Genomic DNA, 15,143 nt, shown 5'->3' on the forward strand with positions numbered 1-15,143 from the left:
GCCCCTGAAATGCGAAAACAGCAGAAACCCCCCACAAGTGACCCCACTTTGGAAACTAGACCCCTCAAGGAATTCATTAATTTGGGATGTACTGAGCATTTTTAATCGATGGGTGCTTCACAAAACTTTATATGTTCTAGATGTGAGAACAAAAATTATTATTTTACCACTAAAATACTGTTTCAGCACCAAATTTATAATTTATATGGGGAGTATTAGGAGAAAATGGACCCCACAATTTGTTATGCAATTTTTACCGAACATAGTGATATCCTATATGTGGTTGTACACTACTGGCAGGGGTCAGGTGGGAAGGAGCACTAGGCTTTTAGAACTCAGATTTCGTTTTAGTTGATTGTGGGCTTCGTTAGCTGAGCCCCTGAGGTGCCAGAACAGCAGAACTTCCCCCCCAGGTGACCCAATATTGGAAACTTCACTGCCTAAGGAATTTATCTAGGGGTGTAGTGAGTATTTTGAACCCATAGGTGCCTCACAGAATTTTGTAACATTGAGACATGAAAATTATGACATTTTTGTGGTCAAAATGTAACTTTTGTATTTGTTGCAAATTTATCAGGTACACAAGAGTTAATAGGTGAAACTGGACCCCATAATTTATTGTGCAATTTCTCCCGAACACCGTGATGTCCCATATGTCATCAGAAATTACTGTTAGGCCACACGTCAAGGCTGAGAAGAAAGGAGCGCTATTTGGCCTTTGGAGCACTGATTTTGGTAGAATAGTTTACGGCAACATTTGCGGAGCCCTGAAGTTGCCAGAGCAGAAGAAAAACCCCAAAAGTGACCCCATGGTAGAAATTAAATCTCTCAATGAATTAATCTACAGCTGCAGTGACTATTTTGTAACATCCACGCCAGGCTTTTTTTTCTGGAGAATTGCAAATATGCCAATTTAGTGCCCATACATTGTGCCCCCATATATTGTAGCGCCCCCATACATTGTGCCCAGCTTGTGCTTCTGGAGACAAGCACCCTGTGAATTGTTAAGTGCCCTCTGCCCACTTCAATAATGCCAAACATGTGACCACTTACTGCGGTTTAGGCACAGTGGGGCTCAGAAGGAGGGGGGCATTTTGATTTGGGAGCGCACAATTCACTGGACTTTATTTGAGAGGACGAGAACCATGTCACTTTTCCAGAGTCTTTGTTCTACCAGTTACATGGGTACCCCTTATAGTTCCAGTGATAGATGACGGATCTGAGTGGGGGCTGGTTTTGTGTGGGGTAAATTAGAGTTTTTATTGGTAATATTTTGGGGTACATAATATTTTTTGATTCCTTCCAGAATAAGGCTGGGATTATATTCTTGTGTTCTACGCTGAGCACTTACGTTGGAGTTTCCGTGTAAATTCACAAAATACGATTCAGACGAAACCTTCAATAGAACCACCCATCATAATGAGGCAGATGGAGACACTTTGTACTCTGTTTGGCGTCTGCTTTAGGCGTGCACAGATGTGTGTTCGCCCACACTTGTTTGCTAAAAAGACTCCTAAAATCATGGGACACCACCAGAACAGAGACTAGTCCAAAGTGACTCCATCTGCCTCATAAGTGAGTGGTTCCATCCGGGGTTTTGTCTGATTCGCGGTTTGGGGGAATTTACACAGAAACCCCAATGTAAGCGCTCAGCAGAGAGCACAGGATAAATGTGAGCCGAGCCTTATTCCTATTTTTGGGTGGTAGAATGAACAATTAGACAGCAGACCAGGAATGGCCCTTATTTTTAATTATGCGCAGTTCATCGTGCAGTATAAGTGATAACGCAGATTTATTTTTGGGGTCAGTGCGATTAAAGCAATACCAGATTTATGTTTTTTTAGGTTTTGCTGCTGTCACACAGTAAAAATGCTTCCTTATAAAAAATATTTTTTTTTGTCGCCGTATTCTGAGAGCTGTAACTTTTTTATTTTTGGCGAACATTGCTGTATGAGAGCTTATTGTTTGCGAGACGAGTTGCAGATTTTTTTGCTACCATTTTGGGGCACATAGTAGTTTTTGATCGCTTTTTATTCAGATTTTTCAGACACAGAACAAAAACCAGCAATTCAGTTTTTTATTTTTTTATTTTTTGCGCCGTTCACCGTGCGGTAAAAGTGATAAGACCGATTTGTCTGCTGGGTCGGTATGATTACAGCGACACCAGATTTATATTGTTTTTTTATGCTTTGCAATTTTTACACACTAAAAACAATATTTTACAAAAAAAGAATTTGTTTTTGCATCATCATAATCTGAGACCTGTAACTTTTTTATTTTTTTGCCGAATAAGCCATATTAGGGCTTGTTTTTTTGCGGGACGGTTTGGCGTTTTTATTTATACAGTTTTTTTTACATAAGACTTTTTGATCACTTTTTATTCACTTTTTTTGTGAGTCATTATGATGAAAAAGCGACATTTTTGGCGTGTTTTTTGTTTATTTCTTTTACGGCTTTCTCCTTACGGAATAAATAACATGCCAGTTTTATAGAGCGGGTCGTTCCCAATGCAGCGATACCAATTATGTGTATGGTTTTTTTTATTACAAACGCTGCGTTTTGTGTAGCGAAATGGATTTTAGTGATGTGTGCACTTTTTTGTGTGTTTTTTACTTTTTTTTAATGTATTTTAGTTCACTTTTTTTTACTTTTGTTCCACTGTGGGACATGTATAATTTTGACTTTGATCACTGATCTCATACACTGCAGTACTTGTGTACGGCAGTGCATGAGATTGTCAGTACTTCACTGACTCAGCCTGTGAGACCCAGTTTATAGCTGGATCTCACAGGACACCATACCCTGAGGTCATCACATGACATCAGGGTACCATTTTCTTCGCGGGGGTCCGAAGGTTACTAAGGGGGTCTTGCAACCCCCTTGTAACAACTTAAATACCGTTGTCATGATTGACAGCGGAATTTAAGGTGTTAATTGGCCCTGAGCGGCTTCAAAACCGGCTGGGGCCGATACTGCAGGGTGTCAGCTGACATCCGCCGGAAATTTGGCCTCGGGGCGGCGCTATACCATTATTCCTCAGCACCGTTAAAGAGCGGCATTGAGGAATAAGTACCCTTAATGACAGCTGTTAAAAGGTGTATCTGCGGTTGTTAAGGAGTTAATATTCTACTCATAAGTTACCCTTCTGAGATTTGGAAAAAACATCTAATATAGCTCTTGTACATCTGATTTCCCTTTTTAATAGGAAAAAAAGACAGCCCAAGCCTGTTTTGGGGGACTTTTTTAGGAAATTAGAAAGACAATAGTTAACGATTAGTTTTGAGTGAGTATGTTCTATTAACCCTTTCGGCAAGTATGCTCAGGCCGAGCTCCGAGTATTATATGGTTGAATCACTCCCGTGTGCATGATTTGCAACTGTTTGACAGCTTTATTACATGTGAGGAATGTGTAAGAAATAGACATTCCTCTCATGTAATAAAACTGTCAAACAGTTGCAAATCATGCACACGGGAGCGATTCAACCATATCACCGAGCAGCTGTAAATACTCGGAGCTCGCCCGAGCATACTCGGACAGAACACACTCGCTCAACCCTATTAACGATGTAAAAGCTGCGTGCTGCTTATTTTTAATATTATTGTTATATTTTTTTAACTGGCATTCAGTAAGTAAAGCCACAGGCTGGGCTTCACAAGAGGTCATCATTTTCACTGTATACTGCAGTACCGTAGTATGCAGATTCAAATAAAGTAAAAAGAAAAAAATGATTTAAAATATGTATGTCATTTAAAAAAAGACATATTTAGCATTGCTGTACCTGTAAAATTCCTATCTATCAAAATCTAAAATTAATTAACCTGTATGATAAATGTCATAGAGAGAAAAAATGGAAATGCCAGAATTTCGGTCACTGCTCCACCCTAAAAAATGCAATAAGAAGTGATCAAAAGAGTGTATTACCTCAAAATATTTATTTATTTATTTAACTCTCTTATATAGTGCCATTAATTTCCCCAGAGCTTCACAGACATTATCATCACTGTCCCCATTGGGGCTCACAATCTAAATTCCCTTTATCAGTATGTCTTTGGAGTGTGGGAGGAAACCGGAGAACCCGGAGGAAACCCACCAAACACGGGGAGAACATACAAACTCCTTGCAGATGTTGTCCTTGGTGGGATTTGAACCCAGGACCCCAGTGCTGCAAGGCTGCAGTATATATAGTATAAAATAGTATATATAGTATAAAATAGTATAAAATATTATCAATATACGGTAACCTTCAGCTCACCATATAAAAAAAAACATGACCACTTCACCTATGAAAAAACTTATTGCTCTCAGAAAATATCACAAATGAAAATATTTCTTTCTACAAAGTTCAGAATTTTTTTGAATCACTAAAATAATAATAATAAAAAAAACTGTACCAATTACCTGGTCATTTCTACTACACAATAAATGTCATAAAAAGCTATAAATGGGTGAAATTGTGCTTTTTTTACCATTTTATCCCATCTGGATAATTTTTTACCATTTTTCAGTATATTATATGTTAACATTAATTGTGTCATTCAGCACTACAACTCATACTGCAAATAAAAAAGCCTTAATATGGCTCTGCCGATGGAAACATAAAAAAGTTATGTCCCTAGAAAGAAGTGGAGAAAAATACCAAAATCTAAAAAATGAAAAATCGCCATGTCCTTGAAGGGGTTTCCAACCCTGCTTGCAGTCATTCTGTCCGAGCATTCATTGATTACTAATAGCGGATAGACATCTGTCATGGTTATGGTCATGTGATGGACACATGGGTACTCAGCTAGTGATAGCGCTCTGACATCACATGACAGTGAGTTTTATCCAATGAACGTAAACAATGAAGATTCAAGTAGAGATCTTGAAATCCATGAGGAACTGATACAAAAAGTGAAACTGATACAAGTTATCTTTATACAATTCATCCTTTACTAACTGAACCTGTCATAAAACTTGAAGCAGAACATGTTTTTTCTTGCCACCTACTTCAATATTTTTTTAATATATATTACATATCCAGTGGCAAGAAATTTTAGGTTTTAAACATTTAAAAAATGATAGCTATATGTTCTATTAATTAAGGTTCACTACAACTTGCATATCTTAACTGTTTAATATCAAACTAGCTCCAACTTTATTACATAGCTCTAGAAGATATCCATAATTTGACAATCCAGATTTGTCACTTGTCTCTTAGTATATTCTGAACATCCTTCTTTTGTCTTCTAAGAGCTTGCATACAACCCATGCTAAAGTAATTTAAACATTCCTCAGGCCTCTAGGCACAGGGAACTTCTATAAGTATGCATACTATTTTTTGCAGGATTATTTTACTAACTTTCAGCTGAAACACTGACGTTGCCAAGTCCATTTCTCTAAATTTCAATTCCACTGAACATAAGACAATAATATTTTCTGCAAATACATATTAATTTTCTATCCAATGTACAGTTTTGCTTTCCATGTATGTATTTCTCATTAATTGATTTAGAAATTTAAAGGAAATTCTTAAGCATCTTGCCACCTCACACATATTTCAGCTGCTCTGCCTGTCTTTGAGTAAAAGAAAAATGTAAAGTATGCTGAATAAAATGTTTTCCATATTCCTCTAGTTTTAAAGGGGTTTATAGAATCACCTAGGTCAATTAGTAAAGAGCAGACACGGTCCTACCTTTCGCAGAATGAAGAGGGTTTTACTGTCCTGTTCCTGTTAGCACTTGCTTTTGCAGGTCATCACCAAGTCCACGCTCATTGGGTCTGTCTATTCCTCAGATGTGAACATCAACACAGCCTGGCCACTCTGATCTGTGAGCTTTGCTAAGGAATGCCTTTTTTCCTTAAACAATGTTTATATGATAGATTTTGTGCTTTTTTTTTTTTCGCTTTTTATACCGAGTTGAATTATATTCTGGCTACCGAATGGTGGTGTGTCTTCTGATTCACTTCCAAAGGAAAATCATTTCTTTGTTTCCTTGCAGTAAGACACACTTTTTTTTGAGAAGTGGAAGGAGAATTGGATTTTTCATTCATCTGATCCCATGTGTTAAATTAAGGAAGGCTATGACATTTATCTTGGCAGTCTTTTTCTTCTGAGGTTGAATTTGTGTGGCTTGGAAAATACATTCCTAAGTGTTTCTAATTAATAAATCAAAATTATTTATATATCTTGCTAAAATATGACAGTAAGGTTATTTTATCTTCCGATGTTTATTAGTCTGTTCCTTTTGTTTCATTTCTCCTCACTTTTCATTTTTTGATTTGTATATCTTTATACTTAATGTTTAGTTGTGTCCAGTAAAAACATACATACCATAAAACTACTTATTCGGTAGTTCAGAAGAGTGTCTATGTACATGAAATACAAATTTCCATAGACTTTTTTTTATAATTTTTACATTTTGGTATGTGTTTCAGCTTATTTGCATACACCAATTCTTCATAATATTAAAGGATATGGCCAAGACCTAAAATATTCTTGCAAAGCCCCTAAAAAGCCATTTGATGTTCCAATAAAGCATCTTCACATCTTTTTCTTTTTGACAAAGATTAACTTACCTTTCCCTGCTCCTATGTCATCGCTTTATTTTGCTAACTTCCTGATTTCTGCACTTCCTGTTTCCTTACCTAGACTTTCCATCTTGCATGCTCACCATTCTTTCAGGCTATCGATCTTGCTCCTACACCTCCAATCTCCCTCTTGGTACATCCGGTCCCCCTCCCCATCCACCGCATCAGAATACACATGAACTACTCCTATCTGTCCATAATGCTGATTGGGACAGTTATGAGGAGTTCTCGTTGTGCTACACCCAACACAACATCTAGTCATAGTCAAGACTCTAAGACGGTATGTGCTCACAACTTATATACTCTGGCTTTTTACCAGAGGAAGTCATTTCAGGACACTCGAACATCTTCTGTCCTATGGCATCTTTTTCTGGCATCTTCTCAACTGTTTTTTTCTCACCGGAGGCATTTTTTTCCATTTTGATATAAACTATGGAGCCACCTGAAGACTGGTCAGGTCACTTCTCTTAGCTACTTTGCATCTTTGGAAATGTGAGGTGGACAAAAGCTCTAAAGACTAAACATACTGTATGTCAGGACGGCCTCACCCAAACAGTTTACAGTACTTTCTCCCAGAGCAAACTTTATACACAGAAGAGGTACGGTCCTGCCAGTCTCGGTATCACCTTCAGCATGAGATCGAGCAGCTTGCAGCGCCAAACAGAAGTGTTCAACTCCATGCACAGTTCACACTGAACAGGCTGCAGCTTCCACACTTTACTCTTCAGCTCCAACACACAGACTGCTCAGCTTTCCTAGCTGACCCGTGCAGTCTCCATTGAGGGAGAGACTGTACCTTGTCTCTCTCCCAGCTACAGCTGACATTTTGGCTGGTCATTCACCAACTTCAACACACCCCACTCTGCTCAACATCCAGCAGACTGACACAAGGTGAACAGCAAAAAACAGGGATCCAGCAACAGACATCCAAATGAGAATCTGAATGTGTGTTAAAACTTCATGTTTATTAGAATTCCTTTAAAATCATGCTGTTAAAATTGTAGATCCAGGGGATTACGCATTTCAAAAAAAATCTTCTTAGTCATAACCATAACCATGACAATATACAGTAAGAAGGAATATTGGAGAGAAGAAAGGGATGGAGAGAAAAGAAAAGCAGGGGACAGAACATCTCACCGAATCTGGGACCTGATTGCTGCTTTCCAGAAATTATTCCATTATTCTAAAAGAGGGAAATAAGATGTGAGTAACCATTAGACTTCAAAGACAACTTTACATTCAATATGTAACTGAAAATAGTCCTGTATCTGAAGATTGCCATGACCTGTTCTACTGTTTAAAAAAATGTTATTCTCTCTATTGAGTTCCTTAGAAGATAGTGATTAATCAAAAACAAGAAGATAAAGTATTAATTCAGTAGGAACACTGTTTTTTTTAGTATCCTAATATGATTGCCATCTCTACATCCAACCGGTACCCATTCAATCACTTCAGTTGTAAGTTGGCATATCTAGCTTTATGAATGGGAAGCCATGTCTTAGCACATGTGATAGTTAATTTCTGGCTATACATTTTGTGCCTTACTGTTTCAGTGGTCTCACCTGTGTAGATTAGGCCACAAGGGCATTCAAGGAGATAAAGTGTATTGTTAGAATTACACGTAAACTATTTCCTAATAAGAAGTGATGACCTGTGTGGCATAGAAATGTACGATTCTGTTTAACCCCAAAGGTACTTAGGTACCTTTTTAAGACTTCATATGTCTGCCCTTTCCAGATGTTTTTTTGTGGATGATTTAAACATATTAAGGCTATGTTCACACGTTGCTTTTTTGCTACTTTTTTCTGCAGCCGAGACCTGATCTCTTGACAGTAAAAAAAAGCTGCAGATAAAAAGCATGTTTTGTTGGCTTTTTTTTTGCTTTTCTTGCTACGTTTTTACTGCAATTTTTGCTCTGTGTTTTTCAAGATCCTAAAGTTCAGCTTTTCTTCCACCGTATACAATCATGAACAATACAAGGTGTTAGGCCACTAATGCAAGACATATGTGAAACCATAAAACATTTCTGGAAAAAGGGCAATTTGATCAAATTATTTAGTGCAAAAAGTTTTTTATGTCTGAGAAATAGTGACTATTCTAAAGAAGAAAGTTCTTAATAGTTCAGGAAAAAATACACAATTGCAAAGTAAAACAGCAGGGGGAAGTTGAATTGGTCTGGCATTGAGATGGTCATACTTTGTTTACTTTAACACATATGACTAATTTAATTAACCCGCCTTAAGGACCAAGCCACTTTGTACTTTATTGACTGGGCCTCATTTTTTAAATCTGACCAGCGTCACTTCATGAGGTAACAACTCTGGAACGCTTCAACGTATCCAACCGATTCTAAGATTGTTTTTTCGTGATATGTTTTACTTGTTAGTGGTAAATTTTGGTTGATATTATTTGTGTTTATTTATGAAAATATCAAAAATTTAGCAAAAAAATGTGAACTTTTCACAATTTTCAAACATTGAATTTTTATGCCTTTAAACTAGATAGTTATACCACACAAAATACTTAATAAATAACATTTGCCACATGTCTACTTTACATGAGCACCATTTTTGAAACATAATTTTTTGTGTTAAGAAGTTAAAAGGGTTAAAAGTTGATCAGCAATTTCTCATTTTTACATCAAAATTTACCAAACCGGTTTTTTAGGAACCACATCACATTTGAAGTGGCTTTGAGCGGCCTATGTGACAGAAAATACCCAAAAGTGACACCATTCTAAAAACTGCACCTCACAAACTGCTCACAACCACATCCAATGAGTTTATTAACCCTTCAGTTGCTTCACAGGAACTAAAACAATGTGAACAGAAAAAAAATAAATTTTACCTTTTCCAACAAAATTTTTACTTTAGACCCAAATTTGGCACTTTCACAAGGGTAACAGGAGAAAGTGGACCATACAATTTGTTGTGTGATTTCTCCTTAGTACACCAATACCCCATATGTGGTACAACACTACTGTTTGGGTGCATGGCAGGGCTTGGAAGGGAAGGAGCACCATTCGACTTTTTAAACGTAAAACTGTCTGGAATTGCTAGCGGACACCATGTCGCGTTTGCAGAGCCCCTGATGTGTCTAAACAGTGGAAACCCCCTAAAACTGACCCCATTTTGGAAACTACAACCCTCAATGATTTAATCCAGGGGCATAATGAGGATTTTGAACCCATTGGTATGACACACAATGTGATAACATTAGATTGTCATATAGAAATATTTGAATTTTTTCACAAAAATGTTTTTAGCCCCAATTTTTCACTTTTGCAAGAAGTAACATGAAAAAATGGACCACTCAGTTTCTTACCCACTTTCTCCAAAGTGTGGCGAAACCCCACATGTGGTCAGAAACCTTTGTTTGGACAAACGGCAGGGCTCGAAACGGAAGGAGCACTATTTGAATTTTGGAACACAAATTTGGCTGAAATAGTTCTTCACGTGCCCAAACAGCAGAAACTCCAAAATTGACCCCATTTTCTAAACTGTACTTCCTAAAGAATTCAGTTATGGGTTTAATGGGTTTAATGAGTCTTTTGAGCCCACATTTTATTAAAGGATTTAGTTAAAAATGAGTGTGAAAAGTAAAATGTAATTTTTTTTCACAAAAGCGTAATTCTTAGGACAAATTTTTAATACTTAGTAGTGAGAGGTGAGGAAATGGACCCCAAAATTTATAGAGCTACTCCTTCTGTGCTCAAACGTAACCCCTTTAATATAATTTGACTGAACGTTCGGCCCAAAAGAGATGGGCACCCTGTGTCTTTTTAGGTCGTAAATTCATATATACAGTGCCTACAAGTAGTATTCAACCCCCTGCAGATTTAGCTGGTTTGATAAGATGCAAATAAGTTAGAGCCTTCAAACTGCAAACGAGAGTAGGTTTTATGAACAGAAGCATAAATCTTACAAACCAAAAAGTTATGTTGGTCAGTTGAATTTTATTAAATTTTAAACAGAAAAGTGTGGGTCAATTATTATACAACCCCTATGTTTAATATTTTGTGGAATAACCCTTGTTTGCAATTACAGCTAATAATCGTCTTTTATAAGACCTGATCAGGCCGGCACAGGTCTGTGGAGTTATCTTGGCCCACTCCTCCATGCAGATCTTCTCCAAGTTATCTAGGTTCTTTGGGTGTCTCATGTGGACTTTATTCTTGAGCTCCTTCCACAAGTTTTCAATTGGGTTAAGGTCAGGAGACTGACTAGGCCACTCCAACACCTTGACTTTTTCCCTCTTGAACCAGGCCTTGGTTTTTTTGGCTGTGTGCTTTGGTCGTTGTCTTGTTGGAAGATGAAATTACGACCCATCTTAAGATCCTTGATGGAGGAGCGGAGGTTCTTGGCCAAAATCTCCAGGTAGGCCGTGCTATCCATCTTCCCATGGATGCGGACCAGATGGCCAGGCCCCTTGGCTGAGAAACAGCCCCACAGCATGATGCTGCCACCACCATGCTTGACTGTAGGGATGGTATTCTTGGGGTCGTATGCAGTGCCATCCAGTCTCCAAACGTCACGTGTGTGGTTGGCACCAAAGATCTCGATCTTGGTCTCATCAGACCATAGAACCTTGAACCAGTCTGTCTCTGAGTCCTCCAAGTGATCATGAGCAAACTGTAGACGAGCCTTGACATGACGCTTTGAAAGTAAAGGTACCATACAGGCTCGTCTGGAACGGAGACCATAGCGGTGGAGTACGTTACTTATGGTATTGACTGAAACCAATGTCCCCACTGCCATGAGATCTTCCCGGAGCTCCTTCCTTGTTGTCCTTGGGTTAGCCTTGACTCTTCGGACAAGCCTGGCCTCGGCACGGGAGGACACTTTCGAAGGCTGTCCAGGCCATGGAAGGCTAACAGTAGTTCCATAAGCCTTCCACTTACGGATGATGCTCCCAACAGTGGAGACAGGTAGGCCCAACTCCTTGGAAATGGTTTTGTACCCCTTGCCAGCCTTGTGACCCTCCACGATCTTGTCTCTGATGGCCTTGGAATGCTCCTTTGTCTTTCCCATGTTGACCATGTCTGAGTGCTGTTCACAAGTTTGGGGAGGGTCTTAAATAGTCAGAAAAGGCTGGCAAAAGAGATCTTTAATCCACACATGTGAAGCTCATTATTTTTGGTGCCTGAACTACTTCTTAATACTTTAGGGGGACCAAACAGAATTCTTGTGGTTTGAGGGGTTGAATAATAAATGACACTCTGAATTAACTTTTAACGTTTTTAAAAAAAAAATAAAAAAAAAAACAAAAACAAAATTTGCTGCAGTGCATTTCCCACTTCCAGGCTGATCTACAGTACAAATGTCACAATGCCAAGTTAATTCCGCATGTGTCAACCAGCTAAATCTGCAGGGGGTTGAATACTACTTGTAGGCACTGTATATAGTAAGGTGGCTGTTGGACACTAATGCTTTAGTACATATAAGACGAAAAGGGGTTTTTCGGCCATGACACATTGATTATGATGAGAAGCTGAAGAGTTGGGAGAGACAGTTGCTCACAATATCTCCACCCCTGGGTGTGGTTCACTTTGTAAATTGAGAGCTGTTTGCCTCACACATGACTGTGTGTATGGAGGTGTGCAGATCTCCTGGAATGAGTGCCTTTGCTAAAGGACCAAGAAGCTGGACTCTAAGTCAGGCAGGCTAACCAGCACTATTGTATGGACTTTTTGCTTTATGTTGGATTTTGAGCCGGACAAAGACTGTATTTGAGTTTCCTGTGATGTGGTTTATGAGGACTGCAATAAACCAGCTGGACTTTTAAATAGAAAATTTTCCTGTGATACCTTCTATCACTCCCAAGTGAGTAGCATTGTTACTACATTTATATATATATATATACAGTGGCATGTAAAAGTTTGGGCACCCCTGGTCAAAATCACTGTTGTTGTGAACAGTTAAGCAAGTTGAAGATGAAATGATCTCTAAAAGGCATATTGTTAAAGATGACATATTTCAGTTGTATTTTAGGTAAATAAATATATATATTGTCTTTTTTTTTTTCATTTTAAAAAATTACAATAAGGGAAATGGGCCTATGCAAAAGTTTGGGCACCCTTGGAGATTTGTGTGCTTTGATAATTTTGACCAAGGTTTCTGACCTTAATTAGCCTGTTAGGGTTATGGCTTGTTCACTACCATCGTTAGGAAATGCTAGGTAATGAAAATTTCCCAGCTTTATAAAAACCAAGCCTCCTCTAACTTTATGCCAAAAAAATGGGTTATTCTAAGCAGCTGCCTAGCTCTCTGAAAATGAAAATGGTGGAGGCCCAAAAAGCAGGAGAAGGCTAAAAGAAGATAGCAAAGTGTTTTCAAGTTGCCCTTTCCTCAGTTTGAAATGTAATTAAGAAATGGCAGTTAACAGGAACAGTGAAGGTCAAGATAAGGTCTGGAAGACCAAGTAAAATTTCAGTGAGAGCTGTTCGTACGATTGCTAGAGAGGCAAATCAGAACCCCCGCTTAACCTCAAAAGACCTACAGAAAGATTTAGGAGACTCTAGCTTTGTGGTTCATTGTTCTACTGTTCAGAGACACCTGCACAAATATGACCTTCATGGAAGAGTCATCAGAAGAAAACCTCTCCTGCAGCCTCACCATAAAATTCAGCATCAGAAGTATGCAAAAGAACATCTAAACAAGCCTGATACATTTTGGAAACAAGTTCTGTCGACCAAAAAGGTTAAAATAGAAGTCTTTGGCCACAATGATCAAAGGTATGTGTGGAGAAAAAAGGCCACCAAATTTCAGGAAAATAACATCTTTCCAACTATTAAGCATGGGGGTGGATCAATCATGCTTTGGGGTTGTGTTGCAACCGATGGTACAGGGGACATTTCACGGGTAGAGGGAACAATGGATTCAATGAAATTTCAACAAATTCTTGATGCAAACATAACACCATCTGTAAAAAAGCTGAAGTTGAAAAGAGGATGGCTTCTACAAATGGTTAATGATCCTAAACAAACATCAAAATCCACAATAGGCTACCTCAAAAGGTGCAAGCTGAAGGTTTTACAATGGCCCTCACAGTCCCCTCTTCTGAACATCAATGAAAATCTGTGGCTAGACCTCAAAATAGCAGTGCATGCAAGACGACCATGGAATCTCACAGAACTGGAAGGATTTTCCAAGGAAGAATGGATGAAAATCCCTCAAACAAGAATTGAAAGACTCTTGTCTTGCTACAAAAAGCTTTTACAAGCTGTGATGCTTTCAAAAGGGGGTGCTACTAGGTACTAACCATGCAGGATGCCCAAACTTTTGCATTGGTCCATTTTCCTTTTTCGTCATTTTTAAAATGTAAAAGATTAAAAAATATATATTTTTTGCCTAAATTACAAAGGAAATCTGTTATCTTTAACTTCAGGCCTTTTAGAGATCATTTCATCTTCAACTTGCTTAACTGTTCACAATAACACTAACTTTGACCTGGGGTGCCCAAACTTTTACATGCCACTGTATATATATAGACATACACATATATTTCATATATTTATATATATATATATATATATATATATACAGTACAGACCAAAAGTTTGGACACACCTTCTCATTTAAAGATTTTTCTGTATTTTCATGACTATGAAAATTGTACATTCACACTGAAGGCATCAAAACTATGAATTAACATATGTGGAATTATATACTTAACAAAAAAGTGTGAAACAACTGAAAATATGTCTTATATTCTAGGTTCTTCAAAGTAGCCACCTTTTGCTTTGATGACTGCTTTGCACACTCTTGACATTCTCTTGATGAGCTTCAAGAGGTAGTCACCGGAAATGGTCTTCCAACAATCCTGAAGGAGTTACCAGAGATGCTTAGCACTTGTTGGCCCTTTTGCCTTCACTCTGCGGTCCAGCTCACCCCAAACCATCTCGATTGGGTTCAGGTCTGGTGACTGTGGAGGACAGGTCATCTGGCGTAGCACCCCATCACTCTTCTTCTTGGTCAAATAGCCCTTACACAGCCTGGAGGTGTGTTTTGGGTCATTGTCCTGTTGAAAAATAAATGATGGTCCAACTAAACGCAAAGCGGATGGAATAGCATGTCGCTGCAAGATGCTGTGGTAGCCATGCTGGTTCAGTATGCCTTCAATTTTGAATAAATCCCCAACAGTGTCACCAGCAAAGCACCCCCACACCATCACACCTCCTCCTCCATGCTTCACGGTGGGAACCAGGCATGTAGAGTCCATCCGTTCACCTTTTCTGCGTCGCACAAAGACACGGTGGTTGGAACCAAAGATCTCAAATTTGGACTCATCAGACCAAAGCACAGATTTCCACTGATCTAATGTCCATTCCTTGTGTTCTTTAGCCCAAACAAGTCTCTTCTGCTTGTTGCCTGTCCTTAGCAGTGGTTTCCTAGCAGCTATTTTACCATGAAGGCCTGCTGCACAAAGTCTCCTCTTAACAGTTGTTGTAGAGATGTGTCTCCTGCTAGAACTCTGTGTGGCATTGACCTGGTCTCTTATCTGAGCTGCTGTTAACCTGCGATTTCTGAGGCTGGTGACTTGGATAAACTTATCCTCAGAAGCAGAGGTGACTCTT

General features: G+C 38.6%; 2 protein-coding genes across 4 annotated transcripts in view; one reads left to right on the forward strand and one right to left on the reverse strand.

Moving 5' to 3' along the window:
• The window catches only part of COL10A1 (collagen type X alpha 1 chain), a 98,490-nt gene extending 92,473 nt beyond the window's left edge, over window positions 1-6,017 (reverse strand). Inside the window, exon 1 of the mRNA XM_073675883.1 lies at window positions 5,673-6,017. The gene's annotated coding sequence lies outside the window, so the exon portion shown is untranslated. The remainder of the gene's footprint in view (window positions 1-5,672) is intronic.
• The window catches only part of NT5DC1 (5'-nucleotidase domain containing 1), a 359,332-nt gene that overhangs the window by 159,401 nt on the left and 184,788 nt on the right, over window positions 1-15,143 (forward strand). The gene's annotated exons all lie outside the window — the stretch shown is intronic.

This window comes from Phyllobates terribilis, unplaced genomic scaffold (genome assembly GCF_046119375.1).
Source record: "Phyllobates terribilis strain yellow unplaced genomic scaffold, ASM4611937v1 Scaffold_3__8_contigs__length_932513732, whole genome shotgun sequence".
Lineage (NCBI taxonomy): Eukaryota > Metazoa > Chordata > Amphibia > Anura > Dendrobatidae > Phyllobates > Phyllobates terribilis.